At 36.3% G+C, this 20,000-nt stretch overlaps 1 protein-coding gene and 1 long non-coding RNA gene across 12 annotated transcripts in view; one reads left to right on the top strand and one right to left on the bottom strand.

Moving 5' to 3' along the window:
- Positions 1-17,478, bottom strand: part of LOC135220725 (uncharacterized) — a 121,644-nt gene extending 104,166 nt beyond the window's left edge. The window contains exon 1 of the long non-coding RNA XR_010315774.1: positions 16,365-17,478. This is a non-coding gene — a long non-coding RNA (uncharacterized LOC135220725). The remainder of the gene's footprint in view (positions 1-16,364) is intronic.
- LOC135220720 (uncharacterized) overlaps positions 1-20,000 on the top strand; it is a 153,783-nt gene that overhangs the window by 18,952 nt on the left and 114,831 nt on the right. The window lies entirely within an intron of this gene.

Genomic DNA, 20,000 nt, shown 5'->3' on the forward strand with positions numbered 1-20,000 from the left:
CGTAAGTAGGAGATTATAAATTGTATGGTAGAGTCTGTTTAATATACGGACAAGAATTTTAGTATGACAATGCAAATATTGATTTACGGACACGAATTATAGTATGGCAACGAAAATACATATCAATGATTCTGTCGATTTTTTAAGACAAAGCTTAAGAGGAATATTAGGAGGCAGGCGGCAGGATGGAGTTAGAAATGGTACCATAAGGGAAGTGACGGACGTTCCATAATATCAAAGGATGGACATGGTTTGGACGTCCTTCGCCCTACCCAGGGGAAAACAGTAATGTGTTTATGACAGCTGGGCTCCCGTGAGACGTGAGGCTACAGATCATTGGAATTATCGATGATAAAGAACAAGAAAGTGTGGAAGAATTTCAGAGGACCTTTGCGTTACACGGCGTTGGAGGCGGCGGCGATGACGGAGAATGCTACACACACAATTTATAAATCTTCTAAAGTAATTTCACGATGGAAGGCCTTTTCATATGAACCATGTAGTCTATTGGTTACGACTCTGCCTCACTAGCGGGAGAAACCAGCTCGAATCCCTAACGAGGTGAAGCGGTATGAGGTCATTCGATTAAAACACTCTGTGCCTCTGTTCTCACCTACGCATGTACCTGTTAGATAGCAGACTGTCGAGGGTCGCAATTAAAATGGGGAAGGGCACGAGGGCAGCAAAATATCCCAAAATAGTATTGTGTCTCCCATAACCTTTCTATTACTTTCAAAAGATATCTGTTCGGCACCTTCTTCTAACTAGATCAACAAGAAACTATTGCAGTAACATTTTCTCATTTATCTTTAAATATTCTTCCAAATTCCTACACTCCTATGTTCTAACTACATTTGCCACGTTATACCCCTGGTTGGGTAATCGATGTTTCCCTAAAATCATGGATAAAGTGAAAATATTGAATATAATACGTAAATGTATGCACTCGTGTATATAAAACAGAATGAGAGAAGAGGGAGAGAGAGAAGAAAGGAGAGGGTAGAGAAGAGAGAAGGTAAGAAGAGAGAAGACAGAAGAGAGAAAGAAACGACGGCAAGGGGTATTGGGGCAAATACTTGTAAAATAGTTTGACATCAATGGAATTACTCATTGGCAACGTCTGTCCAGAGGAAATAAGCCCATTAGCGAAATGTTTGCTAAACATATAGCCAATTACTCTAATGCGAAATTAAACCCAAGAAGCATAAATCTGGAGCAGGTGAAATTTGTATATCAGAAATAATCTCAAATGAAGAATTTTAAGTTCATTTACGAATTCTTCAAGGGATTTATAGGCGAACCAACTTGAGCAAATCTGCTTGCCGAAGTGCTATATAATATATATATATATATATATATATATATATATATATATATATATATATATATATATATATATATATATATATATATATATAATATATATATATATGATTAAATCCGCGACAATTAAGTGAAGTTTCCCGTGTCTTTGAACAAAAACTTTTTACTTATGGTTTTTGCTCGTCAAAATAATAGCTACTTTTCACTGATTTTCTGTGCAGACATGTTAAGGAAAGGTTCAATTGCTTCTATCGTACTTTCTATTTCAAGGTTCCCGAGATATAATGAAGTCCTCGGGTAGTATATTCACCCCACCTCATATTAGTCAGTGGTATTGACTAACGACCAAAATAAATGAAGAGACGCTCTAGTTACCTGCCTCAATAAACCAAATGCCAGATTTAAGAATCACCTGGTCAGAAATACTCATGTCACGTTCATCAGAGGTACAGTACATTTTTTTTCTTGAAGCCGGCACGGGTCTCTAACGAGGTACCTCCAGTGACGTAAAAGGGTGATTGATATCTCCAGAAGTTTGACGGAGGCTTCCTCTAAGGAGCTGAATTCCAACCACAGGTGATTTATTAATAAGCAGAATACTTTAGTAGTGATTAACCGTAATCTCTCTTAAACTGAGCGGTCAAAGACTGAACAATAAAACAGATGCTGACTGATGTGTTAATCTTCTGATATAATCCTACAAGTTTTCCCAGTGAGTCTCACGTTATTTCACTGACAAGATAGGCTGCATATTATCATCTGACCTTATGACTGTGGTGGAAGCAGCAACATTAACTCAAAAATTAATTGCCGTTATGCTATCGATGTTAATGGAAACAAACACTATACAAGCCAGTTCCACTGGAACAACAGATTGCAGTGCATGAATTTGTGCCTGAACTTCTGATATGGATAGCCCTCTGGCTTTCATAAGAGGAACTCATACAAGATTCAAATTTATTTTCATCTGGAGTCTTGTATTCAGAATGTGGTGGCAGCAACGTGGTGATGGTCAGTCCTCGTGCTTAGGTTCAAGGAGACAACATTTCTCACAATATTTTCGGAATCCGTGGGAAGGTCAGGTCTCAGGCTATTGTTCATTCACAGAAATACCGTCCACTATATTACGCAGCCCATTCTGAGCTTACGCGTTTACAACTATGCGTTTATAGAGTGAGAGTTTGACCCCGTTGCAAAATTTCCTGTTCCCACTGGGCCTTATCGAACTTTTAAGTCCAAACATTAGTACATAACATTGGACGTTACTGGTGTATTATGCCCACAAACATTTGATTTCTCTACTCGTTTTGGCAAATCTTACATAGCTGAAAGAACTGGAGTACAGAGACTTAAAAAACCGCACTGAAATTGAGGGGTGGCGAGTAGGAGTAGGGAAAGCGAGAGGAGCTTTTGGGGATATCTGACGAAAATCAAATTCCAAAGTCTAAGATTCTGAAGTCGTACATCTTATCCGAAGATGCCTTTCAAGCATTCTGGAAAGGTTATTTTAACTGATGACGTCTGCAAGGTGTCCTTTAGAAGGTTTCAAAACGGGGAGACACACGCCTATAAAAATCGAAATATACTATTAACTATCACAACGTATAAAATACCACTAAGATTACACCCATTCAAAGATGAGAGATTACTTCTACACAGGCACACACACACACACACACAGAGAGAGAGAGAGAGAGAGAGAGAAGAGAGAGAGAGAAGAGAGAGAGGTAAATTAAACATTTATACTATACTTTGGTCTGAAACTCTAATCCCCGCTCCGTCTGTTCCTGAGCTCTCCCAAAGTGACTGGCTAAATTCGCAGCGAGTTTCCGCCTACTAAGTTGACAAGAATGCGGAGCATCTGAGGAAGGAGCGCCGAAATGCAACGGCATGCTGACCATTTTGTGCCTGACGCAAATACAGTGTTTCGACTTTCAGCTCATTAATGAAGGAGAGAAATCTCAATGTTCATCTGAAATAAAAGAAAGAGATATACTTGTTCGAGTGCGAGTACAATGATCGTTATTTTGCGTTCAGGGTATTAATAAACTCGACCTACGGCAATCGGTATGTAGAAGACAGAGGCTTTAACAGAACATTAAAGTACTTTTTAATCTACATCTATGGTAAAGATATCGAAACTTGAAAACGATTGCACACTGGAGATTGTCAAGGTTGAACGCAAGCGAAGGTACAGCTAGAAGTAGTCTCAAAAAACAATCAAAATGGGCCACTAACAGAGGACCAATTTGCTCATGAAGTATCTTGGAAACATACCAGATTCGTTGAATTTCTCTCAAGACATAAATGAACAATGATCCTGATAACTGTATGACCTTTCTAGTCCTTAAATACAAGTTGTTAAGGTCGAGACCGCAATTCTGCCAATCCTAGTGAGTTCATAATAATACAAGCAAGGAGTATAAGGAGGATAATAGAGCCCACTGAGAGACAAAACGGCTCTTGTTCTCGGCTCATGCTTAGCTTTTTAGTGATAGCTTTCTTGATTCTTGGCAAAGAGGCGCACATTCCGAGCAAAGCTGAGTTCTTTCAGAAGTCAACTGCCTATCTCACGAGCGTGCACACATAACTGGGGTTCAATTGACCAGCCATTTTCGAGATTAAAAATATCGGAAACCGCGAATACTGAAACTGAAGCCTGTTAAAAAATCAGGGAATAGGTTAGTGGTCAATCTGGACTTGTTTTAGCCACCGCCCCAAAAAAAAAAAAAAAAAATACTAGTAGGATGCCGAGTCCCGTCCTGACACTATCCAATTCGCAACAATCCGTTATTTGCGAAGATAATGGTGCAGTGAAACCTACCTGCAAATAATCTGAAACATAATATTTCAAATGCTGAATAAAGAACTAACATAAGGGGGGGTATTTAATAAATGTTGTGTACTAGTACAAATAAACACACACACACACACACACATATATATATATATATATATATATATAATATATATATATATGTGTGTGTGTGTGTGTATATTTCATATTTATATACTTATAGCTTGAGAACACACTATGTATCTGCGTATATTGTTTACACGAAGATATGTTCATATCATGGACCCATTCAAGAGCACGTAATTAAAAAGCACCATAAAAAGAACTCTTAAATAATCATTTAAATATTGCATAATATTAGTCCTCAAAATAATACAAAGTATATTCTTTACAAATGGCAAGTTCACCTGCCCGCCATCATAACGAGCGGTGGTATTCTAACTTTCGGAGTACAATACCGCGTGTATAGTGAGTGCCTCTTGTACAGTTGGTATCTATATACAGAACGATCTGACGACCTTGACGAAATTGTTCCTCGGTAGCAGTTCATCAAGAGAATCGTTTTCAGTGAGGTAACACTAGCAATGGACTAAAGATGGCTTCATCGCACAGTTACTTAATGCATGATGAAAGCTGGAATACAATTATTTCGTGACTGTAACATTTCCCATATAGGCTACACCAGATCAATCCACTGTAAAATATGTTACTGCTGAAAGTGCTCGTGGTATTATACAATCGCTAAAAGAGAGGTGTGAAATCAGTTGAACGAAAACGAAAGGATTTCGCCTGGCAAGAAACAGGAATTTTACAAAGTTGCCACGGTAGCCACTAGGATATTGGGTATGAAAAAATAAACTAATATTACAGAATTTCACCAAAAATACTTCAAAGTCAATTGTTTAGCAGAAATAATACGAGAGGATAGCTCGGGATTAGGATGCATTAAACCCAAAGACATGGAGCTGTTATACAAAATCATTCGTAACGAATAAATATGAAAAGTGAGAATGTCGAAGCCACAGTTATCAAAACTGGGATTACATCATCATTTCATGTCAGCTAAAAGCACAAGGATAGATTAAAATAAAACTGTATATTAAACTGCAATGGACAAGATGCATCGATTCTTGATGATGTGAACCAGAAAATTACTCATTTACATGTGTTTGATCAATTCCAGAAACAAAATTAAGGAATGGCTCCACGGTATCCACATTAAAATATGCACTGGATATAAGTAATATTGGTAGAATGTAACAAAAAATGTTGACCTCAGGCGGTGCTTGAAGCCAACTGAAAAAGCCAAACGTCATGTACAAACTTTATTATTCAACTGAATTCAGAAGGGATTTGATTATTCTAATGACATGTTCCCAATAAGTTGAATACAAGGAATGGACTGTAATACAACATTTAGGCGGAAGACCAAGCGCTGGGGCCTACGGGGTATTCAGTGCTGAAAGGGAAACTGAGAGTAAGAAGGTTCTAAAGGTGTCGCATTGTTAGGAGACAATGGAAAGTAAGATGGAAGAAAGAGACTATGCAGGGAGGTACAGTAAAAAGGAATGAAAGGGGAGTTGAATACAAGGTTAGGGTTATGCAAAGGCGAGTTGTTCCACTGGCAAAAAGGTCAACGGTGACGTCCTCAACATAACTCTCTAAGGTTATGTGGAAGTGCAAAGACAAAGAACGCGCCTTTATAACGCTTCATCTCCTTCCCGATCTATCCTTAAATAACACAAAAATAATAACTATATAAAGAATCTCAACAATGATTCTCCCGATTCGTATGTCCTTATCCAAAGCAAAAAAACCTCAAGGAAAAAGTTGGGACCTTTTAAAAGTAATGACCACGAAGAGGGTGAAGCGAAGACCGAAAACAAAAACACGAGCCGACACTTCAAAAAGCCAGTGAGGTAATCTGTTCTCGCGCTGGCTCATTTCTACACTGATGTCTTAATTACATTTTTTCTTTTTCTCATAAAACTGAGAATTTAGAGATTACCTTGTCACATTCCTCCTTTATCTCATTCATCCGTAAAATGTGGAATCTGTTTACCTCTACGCTTACAAGAGTATTTCAACTAGCCTCTTTTTATGTAGCAAGCATAACGTCACTTGAAACGAATTCCAGATTTGACAACTTTTATTTACCAGTTATTATTTCAGTCCCCTCGCCTGAGGAATATAACATTTGTGTATAATATTATATTATTAATATAAATATATATTATATATATCATATATATAAATTATTATATTAGAGATATATATATATATATATATATATATAGGTATATATACATGTATATATATATAAATATAAATATATATATATGTATGAAGGATAAAATAAATAAATAAATATATATATATATATATAAAATATATATAGATATTAATAAATTATATATATAGGTATATATACAAATTTAATATATAATAAAAATAATTAATAAATATATTTAATATATATGTATATAATAATATAAATATAAATTAATTATATATATAATATATATATATATAATTATATTATATATATATATATACCTAATATATATACATATGTGTGTGTATGTATACGTGTTTGCCTGTGTACATTGCGCCTATCCTGCGAGTGCATTCCGCCAATTTCCTTTTACCCCCAAGCAAGGACTCATTCCCTTGCATATGTACATCTTATTTACATCATCAGGTATCTTGGCACAAGGAGCATGGGTTCCCCATGAAACCCGAGTAGCCCAACTCAGACGATGATCATCCCAAGTAACACAGCAGATGCGGAAAGCAATCTTAACTCACTGAGAGAAGTACAAGAAAAAACGAATGGATCTTATCCGTTTTCTTTTTAAGAATTCCATATTGTTTACCGACCGTGCGTTCTTTGATTATCCAAAAATATGCAGGAAAAAATAATGTTAGTACACAAAGATGGTAGACATGGCAATTGTAAGAGAACAGCTGGTCCAGAAAAAAAAATTAAAATAGGGTCGAGTAAAAACAAAACAAAAACTGAGAATTAAAGAAAATTAAAGGGACTGGGAATAGTTCAGCAATCATGCGACCCTTGCTCAAGGCGCGATACTACTCAAGGTAACTACTAAATCAGACCCTTACATAAATACAACACTAGAGTCTCTGCCAAAACTCGCTTTCTTCAACACCAAGCAGTCTTGGACTGTACAAAATGTCGAGTTTAAGTTTCAAAAGGTGTCTTGAGTGTCGGAAATCGATTTATTGCTAATGTTTCTATATTGAAATATTACAGAAGTTTGGTTGAAAGACTGACCATTATTAAGCTATGGTTATTATAAACGCGACAAACAATTTTCGTTAGCAAAATGCATCTATAACAGAAATGGAAACGAACGATAAAAGCAACAGATATTAACAAAGGACTTCCAGGTTTGTTAAATTCCTTCTCACCTTAGCAAATCCCTCCCTTGTACAGAAAGTTGTACTCATCTTTACGAGAAATGAAACACCAATCACTGATGCTGTCTTTCTTGCCTCGTTTGTATTGGACGTTGTTTGCACATCAAAACACATGCGTGGATAGAACAAAAAATTTTGCAGATATCTCAAACAAATACGGGATACATTTGTATGCAGACATCTCCGAGTTACTAATAAAAGGAAAAATTCTATCGTTTCTTACCTGTAAAAACGGCACCTACGTAAATCAAATTGAAGGTATGGGTTATACGCAAGTCGCTAAAATTCGTACCTTCTTATAGGTAACATGCAGGTTTTCATTTCCTTTTACGTATAAATTTGATTTTACGCAAGCTTTCAATATTAAAAGGTAAACACAAACTGGGATCATTTATAAAATAAATAAATAAATTATCGACGTCGCCCAGACTCTCCTATAAAGACAAAAAAATTTATTGGAATCGCTCGAAGAAAAATAACACACACACACACCACAGGACACAAAGAACAGAACATTCAATTTCTTTATTAACACAGTAAACTAAATTTCAAATAAAAAAATGGGTTCTTGGAGTCTATAAACGTATATATGTGGATGAGTGCCACAATAACTGACGTGCATGAAGCAATTTCAAACTTTTTTGGTATACATAATTATGTCTTACTATCTAGGAATCAGCGCTGTTGGGGTAACGCATCAAAGGGGGTTGAGGGCTTCCCTGAAATGGCTGGTTGTGCCCGTAGACTTAGGAACTTGATGAGTTTACCATAGCTAATTTCGGTTTTCAGTAGACATATGACTTATTATCTGGAAAATACTGTGGGTATGGGACATCAATAGGACCAAAGGGGAGAGAGAGAGAGAGAGAGAGAGAGAGAGAGAGAGGATGAGAGAGGGGAGGAGAGAGACGAGAGAGAGAGAGAGGAGAGAGAGAGTTTATCAACTGTCACTCCGAGTTAGCCAAGGCAGCGCCGGGTTGGTCAGCTGGTAAATTTATAAAACAGTTGTTGAAACTTGGTAACAGGGTGATTACCTGGAGGAATGACTGTCAGTGAGGGGAGAAAATCCCCACATACCTACTACCTACCGTAAGCCCTTCACCCTCGGCTTCAGGGACAAGCGAGGTTGTTGAGGTTGTTTAATATATATGAGGCAAACTATTGCCTCATATATATTAAACAACTCCAATAGGCGGAAAGATGCTCTCTCAACTGATTGGCAAGTTGGAATTCTAACAAGAAGTAACATGTTCTTGGTCATAATCAATCAAATGAGTAATGGCTCTTGCAGCTCCTATTAAATCTGGCATGGAGACGTAAGATTGACGGGGCCACAGCCAGTGACGTGTCTGAACTCTCTCTTAAGAAAATTTGTTGGGCATCCCCATCCATGCTGAGAGAGGGTGGAGGGAGTCACCCTTTATGAGTCAAAGCTCTAAGTTTGGAAGTCCAATTATTGTGCCCGCCTGTATCATGGCTCCACCAAGGCACACTTGGCCTGATTACTTTCTAAACAGAGAGAGAGAGAGAGAGAGAGAGAGAGAGAGAGAGAGAGAGAGCCATTCACTCATCTACTCACACACCAGCCTCTTGCCATCACAGAGGAGTTTGGAGAGTTTGGAGACAACACCCTGCACTCATCTACTCAAACACCAGCCTCATGCCCCAGAGGAGTTTGGAGACTACACACCCTGTTGAGCAGCCAGAACACGTTCTTATGAGAATGTGTCCAAAAACTTGTGGCCAATGTCCTTGAGATAAGATGAGGCACACTGGCGCCACTAAGCGCCTGTCTTCATTACCTGGAAGCTGAAAAGTTTTTCGAACAGTTAGGGATAGACCAATCAGCCTCTCCTTAGGGAAAATCATATGCCTACCTGGTCATCTCATGAAGCCAGCAAATAAGGGCGTTCTTCACCAGCACCTTGAGCCTGCCTGAACTAGGAAGACCCCAACACTGTCCCTATGATGTTGGGTTCTCATCAGATAAAGCCACAGGGCTCACACTGGAACAAAAAGCATCTCATTTACTTCCACACTAAAATGTGCGAGTTGGAGAGAACCAAAGAATTTTCAAATCTCTCAGCAGGGAAAGTAGCTTGCTTATCATGTTGGACACCGAGGAAACTTCTGATCAACAGGTAAGACTGTTAGCCTGATCCAAGACACCACAAGCATGCAACAGGGTTCACTCTATCAATAAAATGAGTTTCCCAAAGGAGGATTGGTTACTCCCCTGAGATTAAGCTCATAAATGAACCCACTGATCTTTAACAAAAATTCCAACCCTGTCTGAAGGTCAAACAGATACCCCAAAACATGAACTGGATCCTCTCCAAAACAGGCTGGCACACCAGTCTGCACTGTTGAGTGCTCTCAGGACAAGCAATCAGAACTGGCTGCAATGTTTGAAGAATTAGGTGGGAGCAACTCAAAATCATGACCAACATTCTTGTCGACTTTTACTTGGTTAGATAATACCAAACTAGTAGTGGCTAGAGATGAAAGCTCAAATACCCCATCATGCACATTTGCATCAAGAATCTATGATGAATCAGGAACACCACAGTGGTACTGTAATGCTGCAACCTTTCATATGAGAACCCTCGTCTGAATAGGCAAATATGACTATTATTCATACTGACGTCAGGAGCAAATTAGGCGCTACCCAAGGGTCAGCAGTCATTTCCATATTAACCCTTAAACGCCGACTGGACGTATTTTACGTCGACATTTTTTGTCTCTCGGGTGCCGACTGGACGTATTTTACGTCGACATACAAAAGTTTTTTAAAAAATTCGCGGAAAAATACTTTTAGGCCTACCAGCCGAAAACTCTTGAATCACGTGCCTTGGGGGATGCTGGGAGTTCACGGATCAAGGTGTTGTTTTGTTTACAATCGTTACGCAGGCGCGCAAGCGCGAATTTCTTTCTTGCCGCACTAAAAAGTATCTGTGACACATCTCGGAAATTATTTCGTCACTTTGACATAATTTTTTTACCATTTTAAATTAGCCGTTACATAGACTATTATATATGAAAATGTGCGCATTTTTATGTAGAATACAACAAAAAAATACTCATGATTGTAGCTTTTATCAGTTTTGAGATATTTTGATATAAATAACGGTAAGTGCCAAAATTTCAACCTTCGGTCAACTTTGACTCTACCGAAATGGTCGAAAAACGCAATTGTAAGCTAAAACGCTTATATTTTAGTAATATTCAATCATTTAACTTAATTTTGAAACAAATTGGAAGTCTCTAGCACAATATTTCGATTTATGGTGAATTTATGAAAAAACTTTTTCCTTACGTCCGCGCAGTAACTCTTCCGAAAATAATCATACATGCGATTGTGGTAATGTTTGCACCATTTTAAATTAGCCGTTACATAAAGTTTTATATATGAAAATGTGCGCAATTTCATGCACAATACAACTAAAAACAACCCATGGTTGTAGCTTTTATCAATTTTGAAATATTTTCATATAAAAAATTATAAGTGACAAATTTTCAACCTTCGGTCAATTTTGACTCTACCGAAATGGTCGAAAAACGCAATTGTAAGCTAAAACGCTGATATTCTAGTAATATTCAAGCATTTACCTTCATTTTGAAACAAATTGGAAGTCTCTAGCACAATATTTCGATTTATGGTGAATTTATGAAAAAAATAACATTTTCTTTACGTCCGCGCGGTAACTCTTCCGAAAAAATCATACGTGCGATTGTGGTAATGTTTGCACCATTTTAAATTAGCCGTTACATAACGTTTTATATATGAAAATGTGCGCAATTTCATGTATAATACAAAAAAAAAACAGTTTGAAGGTTGTAGCTTTTCTCATTTTCGAAATATTTGCATATAAATCACGATAAATAGAAAAAAAACCACGTTCGGTCAAATTTGACTCTACCGAAATGGTCGAAAAAACGCAATTGTAAGATAAAACTCTTACAGTCTAGTAATATTTCAGTCATTTATCTTCATCGTGAAACAAATTAGAAGTCTCTAGCACAATATTTAAATTTATGGTGAATTTAAAAAAAAAAACTTTCCTTCCCTCCCCGCGCGGATTCTCCGCCACAAATCTCCGAAATGCGTAAGTCCATTCTCGGAATATTTGCTCAGTTTCATATTAGGCATTTCATAGAATTTTATATATGAAAATGTGCGCAATTTCAGTAGAATAAAACGAAAAATAGTTGAAAGTGTAGCTTTTCTTATTTCCGAAATAATTGCATATATAAAAAAATTATAAAAAAAAATTCGACATTCGGTCAACTTTAACTCGTCATATATGGTCGAAAACTCCATTTGTAAGCTAATATTCTTACAGTATAGTAATATTCAATCATTTGTCTTCATTTTGAAAGAAATTGGAAGTCTCTAGGACAATATTTAGATTTATGGTGAATTTTTGAAAAAAATATGTGTTTACGTCTGCGCGTTACGAATTCATGCATTATTTTGTGATAATATTTTCTCTGTGTTGCTTTTATCGTTTTACAATTTGTTATATACCAAAATGATCGCAATTTAGTGTACATTACAACGGAAAAAAAAGTAACTTGTTACCTTTAACCGTTTTGCGCACAGCGCAATTTGAATACAATTATATATGAAATTTCGTTTTTGTGCTATCATATATCGCATTATTTATATATGATAATGATAATTTTTTTCATTTCTGATGGTTGCATACTAAACTTCAGGCAATGACAAAAAAAGGAGCCAAAAATGAACTCTTAATCTTCAAAACTAAGCGCGATATGATTTTTTGAAAAAAATATTTTTTCCGCTCCCGCGCTCACTCTGAAACGTCTCCGGCACACGGGAGACTTTTTTTTTTACCGCTTCGGCGTTTAAGGGTTAATCATCTTGATACCCAAAGTACCGAAATACGGAAACCTTTTGCACATGAACCCCTCTCTGTCTGTCCATGCACAATCCAAGAGCACATGCACATAAGGAGTTCTAGGCAAAGTGTCACACAAGAACACCTCTGAACGACCAGATAGTAGCAACAAAGGAAATATCCCTTGGGTTTTATGCACACAAAGCTTAATGGAACTGTGTTCTTTAGCGGGAAAACAGCAGAAGCAGCATCAAAAGACAAATCACTAACAAATAACGAGGAATGGGAACTTGTATCAGTACTCCAACACAGAAGTAGATGGAGGCTAACCATAAGCATACAACACAGTCACACCTTCAGGACTGTCAGAGCACTAGCTGGTGACTATCATCCTCATGAGAGTAACCCCTCAGAGAGAGAGAGAGAGAGAGAGAGAGAGAGAGAGAGAGAGAGAGAGAGAGAGAGAGAGAGAGAGAGAGAGAGAGTGCAGTCTATGAGGGAGGAGCCAAAAATATTCGGCTATATTGAATGGGGGAGGAACACCATTGATTGAAACCGCTGAACATCTTTTGGCTTTCTACTGCCGGTGGTGGCAAATCTCTACACTGTGAAAGACACCAGCCAGCACAACCTTGACAATACCTTCCACTGCAGAACAATGAACTTGGTTATACTTGCACTGTAGATAAAAAGCTGCCAAGCAGCCATTTACATCCTTCACACCTCTTTCGATTATTCCTGTCTACATCCATCTCAATAAAAATACGCACACACTTACACACACACATCATACACAGAGAAAAAGATGAGAGAGATTTAAACTTGCTCAGTCAAGAGTGCAGCTTATTTTAACTACAGCAAAAGAAAATCTGCTGGCTTATGATTAGTGAGTGGGGTCTCCACTCCCACTCATCCTCCCACCCCCAATGAACCACTTAGTTATAAAGTTTCAATGACCAATCCAGCTTGTGATGGTGAACACTTCTACATAAAAGGCTACAGGTTGTATTTCTGTCAGAACAAATATGAATAATTAAAAAATTTGTATGTAAGCCCAGTTTGAATAAAACACTTAGTGCATGATATTCTATCAGCAATAAGCTGCCATAGAGCACCCAAATATTTTAACAAGAGGTTACAATATTACATAACATCTTGGACATAGGCTCGTAACACTGAAGAGTTCGCATGTATAACAAGGCCGAGAACAACAGTCTCTATTAATAAGGTGTTTTGCCCAAGGCAAATTTTTTTTTTTTCTGGCAGGTAGCAATAGTGTACACTATCAGTAGTGTTTAATTTGCCAAGACCAATTCATAAAACCTCCTAAAAATTGTAAAAAAAAAAAAAAAAAAAAAAGGAAGTCCCCAGCTTACGACAAGTTCAGCTTACGCCGTTCCAAGGTTACAACGCTTTTCAATTATATTGAACATAAATTAATTCCAGGTTTACGACGCATGTCCCAGGGTTACGGCACCTACAAAGCTAATCCAGCAGAAGAAATATGACTCCAAAAATGCAAAATAATCAATATATGAAGGTTTTTTTTATGAAAAATGCAATAAGAATGCAGTTTAAATAGTATTCAATGCACCCAAAGCATTAAAAGTAAGGTTTTCTTAGGATTTTTGATGATGTCCCGGCTTACTTTTCGGCTTACGCGTCCAAAGAATGGAATCCCCGTCATAACCAGGGGACTGCCTGTATATATAACATCTCACACAAATACATAGTAATCAATCCACTGACCACTATCAATTATATCACACATGAGTTCTGGAAGCTCTGATAGACTGCTCTCAGCCAAGAAAAGATCTGGTGCCCTAGGTGAAGTAAGTGAAGGATAAATTTGATGAATCCCTATATTCCATTCGTAGACTTATGGTAATCTAAGTCGGGCTGTGAGGCATTTAAGAAACAAGCCATCTAAGCCAAGTATGGATGCAGTGCACTAGGTTAGGGCAGGGAAGGATGAATTAGGATATAACCTTGTGTTTTACAACTTATGAGACTCTAGCAACCCTGTATTTTATCCCATGTCAGAAGGGACTCTAATGAAAACCTACTAGCCAGGTAAGGACTTAGTGCCTACAGTTAGGATAGGGAAGGCTAGGTTAGGATGAGTGCCCGTATTTGGGTACTCAAGGTCTGATTAGTTGGAGGGCCAAAGGGGGCAAAGCACCCCGGGGCCTTACCAGCTAGGGACTCAATGCCAGGGTTAGATTAGGGAAGGTACGTTACAAGGTAACCTTATATTTTACCTTAACACCTTTGGCACTCTAGGTTAGGTAAAGTGGGGCCCAGAGGGCCAAGCCCACACGTCCAGGTAAGGACTCTGTGCCCTAGGGCAGGTGAGAATTGAGTCCAGTATTTTGCTCATGTTTTAACGAACAGGCAGCCAAAAAAAAAAAAAAATAGATTTGACAATCTTTATTATTAGACATACAGGGAGATTTACTATGGGTTAACCAAGTGTTTAAGAAAACGAATGCAATCTATATATATATATATATATATATATATATAATATATATATATATATATATATATATATATATATATATATATATATATATATATATATATATATATATATATATATATTATATATATATATATATATATATATATATATATATATTCTTTGTAGTTGTTTTTATTATATAACAGAACACAAAGTTTACATATTAGGTAGTTAGGGTGAAATGGGGCAGAGCACCCTAGGTCCCAGGGTGCTCTGGCCCCTTTCGCCCTACCTCATATGTAAACTTTGAGTTCGGTTATATAATAAAAACTAAAAGGAAAATATTTGGCCCCCGGGAAGTGAAAGATGCCATCTTGAGCAGAACTATGAGTTAATAGATTAACATTCCAACAAAAGTCATAAAAGACATTCAGAACAATACACCGGTACATTATACAAAGGAAACCACTCGGGAAATTTCGTACATATTTTATTTGAAGAAAATAACTGTACGAAGAATCTGGCTCTTGGCACACACAGTATCTAAGATCAGACTCGTATTTCTGAATTTTACTCTCAGATTTTAGAATTATTTGTTACTATTTTTATAACTGCCACCAGTGCCATCATTACCGATGAGTAAAACAAAATGATAAATATTCAATATCAATACTACTTGGCTATGGGAATTAGGTACTAGCTAGTATCTTTTAAAATTTAACTTATGAGATTTTAATTTAAAGGTTTGCATAAAAAATTGTAGTACAATGTCATGGACACAAAAATGGAAAACAAAATACATAAGGTTTCAAATAACCAATACCTACATGATAAAGTAACAGATTTCAATAATTTCTTAAGAATCGTGTTAGATACTAAGACTTCCTATACATTGAATGAAGGTTTACATCAACCTGAAAATGAAAACTTAACGTATCAACCTAAACGAGGCAAGAAGCATTTCAACAGTGTACAAATTACCACTGTGCTTATAGGTTGATATCCAAACGAATCGAACCTTTTCGACCAATGATCGGAGTAGACTAACCCGTTTTCCCATTACCCTATAGATGGTAGCATAGATATGGTAGTAGGCTACCTTAAATAGCTCCTGTTCTCTTGAGAGCACATTAAAGTGCATTTTGGTCTATGAAAATTGTCTCCTGGACCTCGTTTTGGATTCATCAACTCTGTTTTTCACTATAGCCTACCTAGTATTACCCGACAACCTTTCTGAAACACAGGTCTAAAATACTTAATTCAATTTCAAACCTACATGAACTACCTACTAAAATCATTCGAGTGTTTGTCTATTCGTATATAATAATTCATTAGGCCTGGAAACCTTAGCGTTTGTAAAGTTGAAAGTACAGTATTTACAATGTTAGTGACGTATACACGTAAGGCGAAAATATTCTTCTATTCATGCCCCCCCAAAAATATAAAAAATACAAAAGCTGCCAAATAAATTCCTTACCTTCATAAAATCTTTGCTTTCAAGGAGGTCATTGGTTATCGCTCTGAACTACAATTTCGTAGACACACGATTATACCGGAACGTAAACGTACGGGTCACACCGAATGTATGTACTATGGTCATATGGTGGCGCGGACTGTGGAATACCTTTTCAATATATAATCTCAAAACAAACAACGAAAGCTCGACATTCCTACCTCTGACGTCACTTATATAAGAGCAGGAGGAATTTAGATATTTGCCTTTAAACTTTGATTCAGATACAGCATAATTATATAATCTAGGATTTTGTTAGTATTTTAGCCAAATAAGATCCACTAAAATTTTCAATTAAATAGTTACCGAGGTGTTGGTAGGCCTAGAATGCAGAAATATGATTGCTTTTGTTTACACTTCGCCATTACACGGGTGTTTTGAGTTGATCAGGATCTTCAAGAGCTATTTAACCTGCTCCAATTTTTACCCTCATTTGATCTTATGTGCAGTTACCATTAACAAGTGGGTGACCGATATTCTAAGGTTTTCGATAATCAAACAGTGACGGGAGTACTATATGATGTTACTTTCAGAAAAAAATTAAGCAACAATTAGACAATATATGGAGGCGCCATGTTTGATTAATGTAAATTTCATTGTTCATTTATACGTGGTACTACAAGCTTGTTTTTTATGAGATTGTATTACGAATGCAGATGTTGCTTCATACCCATGGACCTTGTAATACTCGTATGCCCAGACTGCTGAAAAGACTGAATATTATAAAGGGAGGACCGTATTTGGAGGTGTTACGAATTGACAACGGCAATTAGCCTAGGCTAGCGTAGAGGTAACTGATGTAGGTTCTGGTGTGATATTTATGACTAGCATTCATTTCCATGTGAAATGTTCCACACCACCCCACTAATGTCTAACAATAGTGATAGACAACAGTGGGAAAACAATCAGTGTCTGAGGGTTAAGTTGCATTTAAGTTGGCAGCGGCTGCTTATCCCCAGGTAGTTCATTTTCTTTGCCGTGTTACTTCGGCCCTTTAAACACAACTCCTTTCGTTGAATTTGCAGTACCTCCATTCATATTCTGTTTCTTCCAACCTACTTTCCACCCCCTCTTGCGATTGCTTTATAGTAAAGCTGCGAAGTTTTCCTCCTGTTACGCCTATGAAATCTTTTTACTCTTTCCTTTTCAGTGATGAATAGCCTCATAGGTCTCAGCTCTTGGACTTTGACCTAAATTAATTATGCAATTCCATTACTTAAGGGGATTCTGGTGAGTGTGATATATGTTAAGGTACGTCAGGCTGCATCCTTGCATAAGCTGTAATTTAGTATGACATCCTAGATCAGTTTCGACTGGATGACACCTACGTAGTACTAAGTGGTTAGTCAAGTAGAATCCAGTGTTGTAACTCGGGTAATATTCGGGAAAATAAGAGTCCACCAGTTCCTCAATGTGATCAACCATTATTGTTGGAATATGAGAGGTGCAACTGGTTAACCAAGCATTCCTGATGGAAATGATTGGGAAATTCATTGAAATCATATAAAAACCAGATTTAATCATGGCACTATATGCACCATACAGTACTAGCAATCATATTAATATATATATATATATATATATATATATATATATATATATATATATATATATATTATATATACACATATATATATATATATATATATATATATATATATATATATATACGTATTTTATATATATATATATATATATATATATATATATATATATATATAGTATATATATATATATATAAAGTCAGGTAAGGCAGTGATTGTGAAGAGCTACCCATTCCCTTTAGGAATACCGAAAAAATTATGACAGTAAGTCTGACCAGGTCAGGGAAAGGTAAATGGTGAGTATGGATACACCCCTGAATTTATGGCACCCTAGATCAGGTTAATCTACACCCTAGGAAATGTTAAATGAGGTAATATTATGGATCATCAGTATTTCTAACTTATTTTTGTTTCTCTCGGTTCAGAGTCTTCGTTTTACCAATGGTGTCTCCATTAATTTGAGACATAATAAGGGACTCAATTGGTCAACCCATCTGTACTGATAGAAATGAATAAACAAAGTCAACAAACTAATTTTTATCTTGGCACTTGAATAGGTTTAAAAATGCCTTTTACCATATTTGCTAAAGATTATATATATATATATATATATATAGATATATATATATATATATATCATTATATATATATTTTATATATATACAGGCAGTCCCCGGGTTACGACGGGGGTTCTGTTCTTGAGACGCGTTGTAACCAGAAAATCGTTGTAAGCCAGAACATCACCAAAAATCTTAAGAAAACCTTACTTTTGATGCTTTGGGTGCATTCAAAGCTATGTAAACTGCATGCTTATTGCATTTTGCATCAAGAAAACCTTTAGATATTGATTATATTGCATTTTTGGTGTCATATTTCTTCTGCCAGATGAGCGTTGTAGGCGTCGTAACCCTGGAAATAATTTCTGATGAATATAATTGAAAAGCGCCTGTAACCCGGGACTGGCCTGTATATCTGCATATATATATATATATATATATATATATATATATATATATATATATATATATATATATATATATATATATATATATGATATATATATATATATATATATGATATATATATATATATATATATATATTATATATATATATAGATATATATATATATACTATATATATATATATTATATATATACTATATATATGAATATAATATGTATATAATTTTTAGCAAAAGTGTTAAAAGACATTTTAAACCTAATCTAGTGCCAAGTTAAAACTTAGTTTGCTGAATTTGTTTATTCATTTCTATGAGAAATGCATGTGTTGACCAATTGACCCCCTTATGTCTATAGTAAATTAATGGAGACACCATTGGTAGACCAAAGACTTTGAACAGAGAGAAACAAAAATAAATTAGCTATACAGATGATCCATAACTTTACCTCATTTAACATTTCCTAGGGTGTAGATTAACCTGATCTAGGGTGCCTTAAATACAGGAGTGTATCCTTACTCACCATTTACCATCCCCTGACCTGGTCAGACTTTCTGTCGTAATTTTTTCGGTATTCCTAAAGGGAATGGGTAGCTCTTGACAACCCCAAATTAACCTGACTGTAGGCCTAAGACACTGGTAGTCGGTTTTCTCAGTATGCTTCGTCACAGATGTTAGGTGTGAGGTTGGGTTAAACATTTTTCATGGAAATCCATTCTTTTCTGAATATAATCTTTACAGTTCTTTACACCCTTATCCATCCATTATATAATCTACATATATATAAAAATGGATGTATGTGTGCATTTTTGCCATATACACTTTTACATGCATTGAGCAATTTCAACCAAATTTTGTATACATATAACTTCTCTTAGCAATGGGGCAAGAATACTGTAGGTGTAAGACATCACTGGCACCGAAGGGGGCCTGTGGGAAGGGAAATGGAAAAGGGTAAAAATTAAAATAACTGGAAATGACAGTATTTGTGTCTAATCCATAGTTTTGTGGTCGCTGAGATTAATAAGGACACTCCTGATACCTTTCAAGTCCAAGTTCAGCCCCAATAGGGAAGTGGGGTGAAAAGGGTTGGGAA

The sequence above is a fragment of the Macrobrachium nipponense genome, chromosome 2, assembly GCF_015104395.2.
Source record: "Macrobrachium nipponense isolate FS-2020 chromosome 2, ASM1510439v2, whole genome shotgun sequence".
NCBI classification, from domain to species: Eukaryota; Metazoa; Arthropoda; class Malacostraca; order Decapoda; family Palaemonidae; genus Macrobrachium; species Macrobrachium nipponense.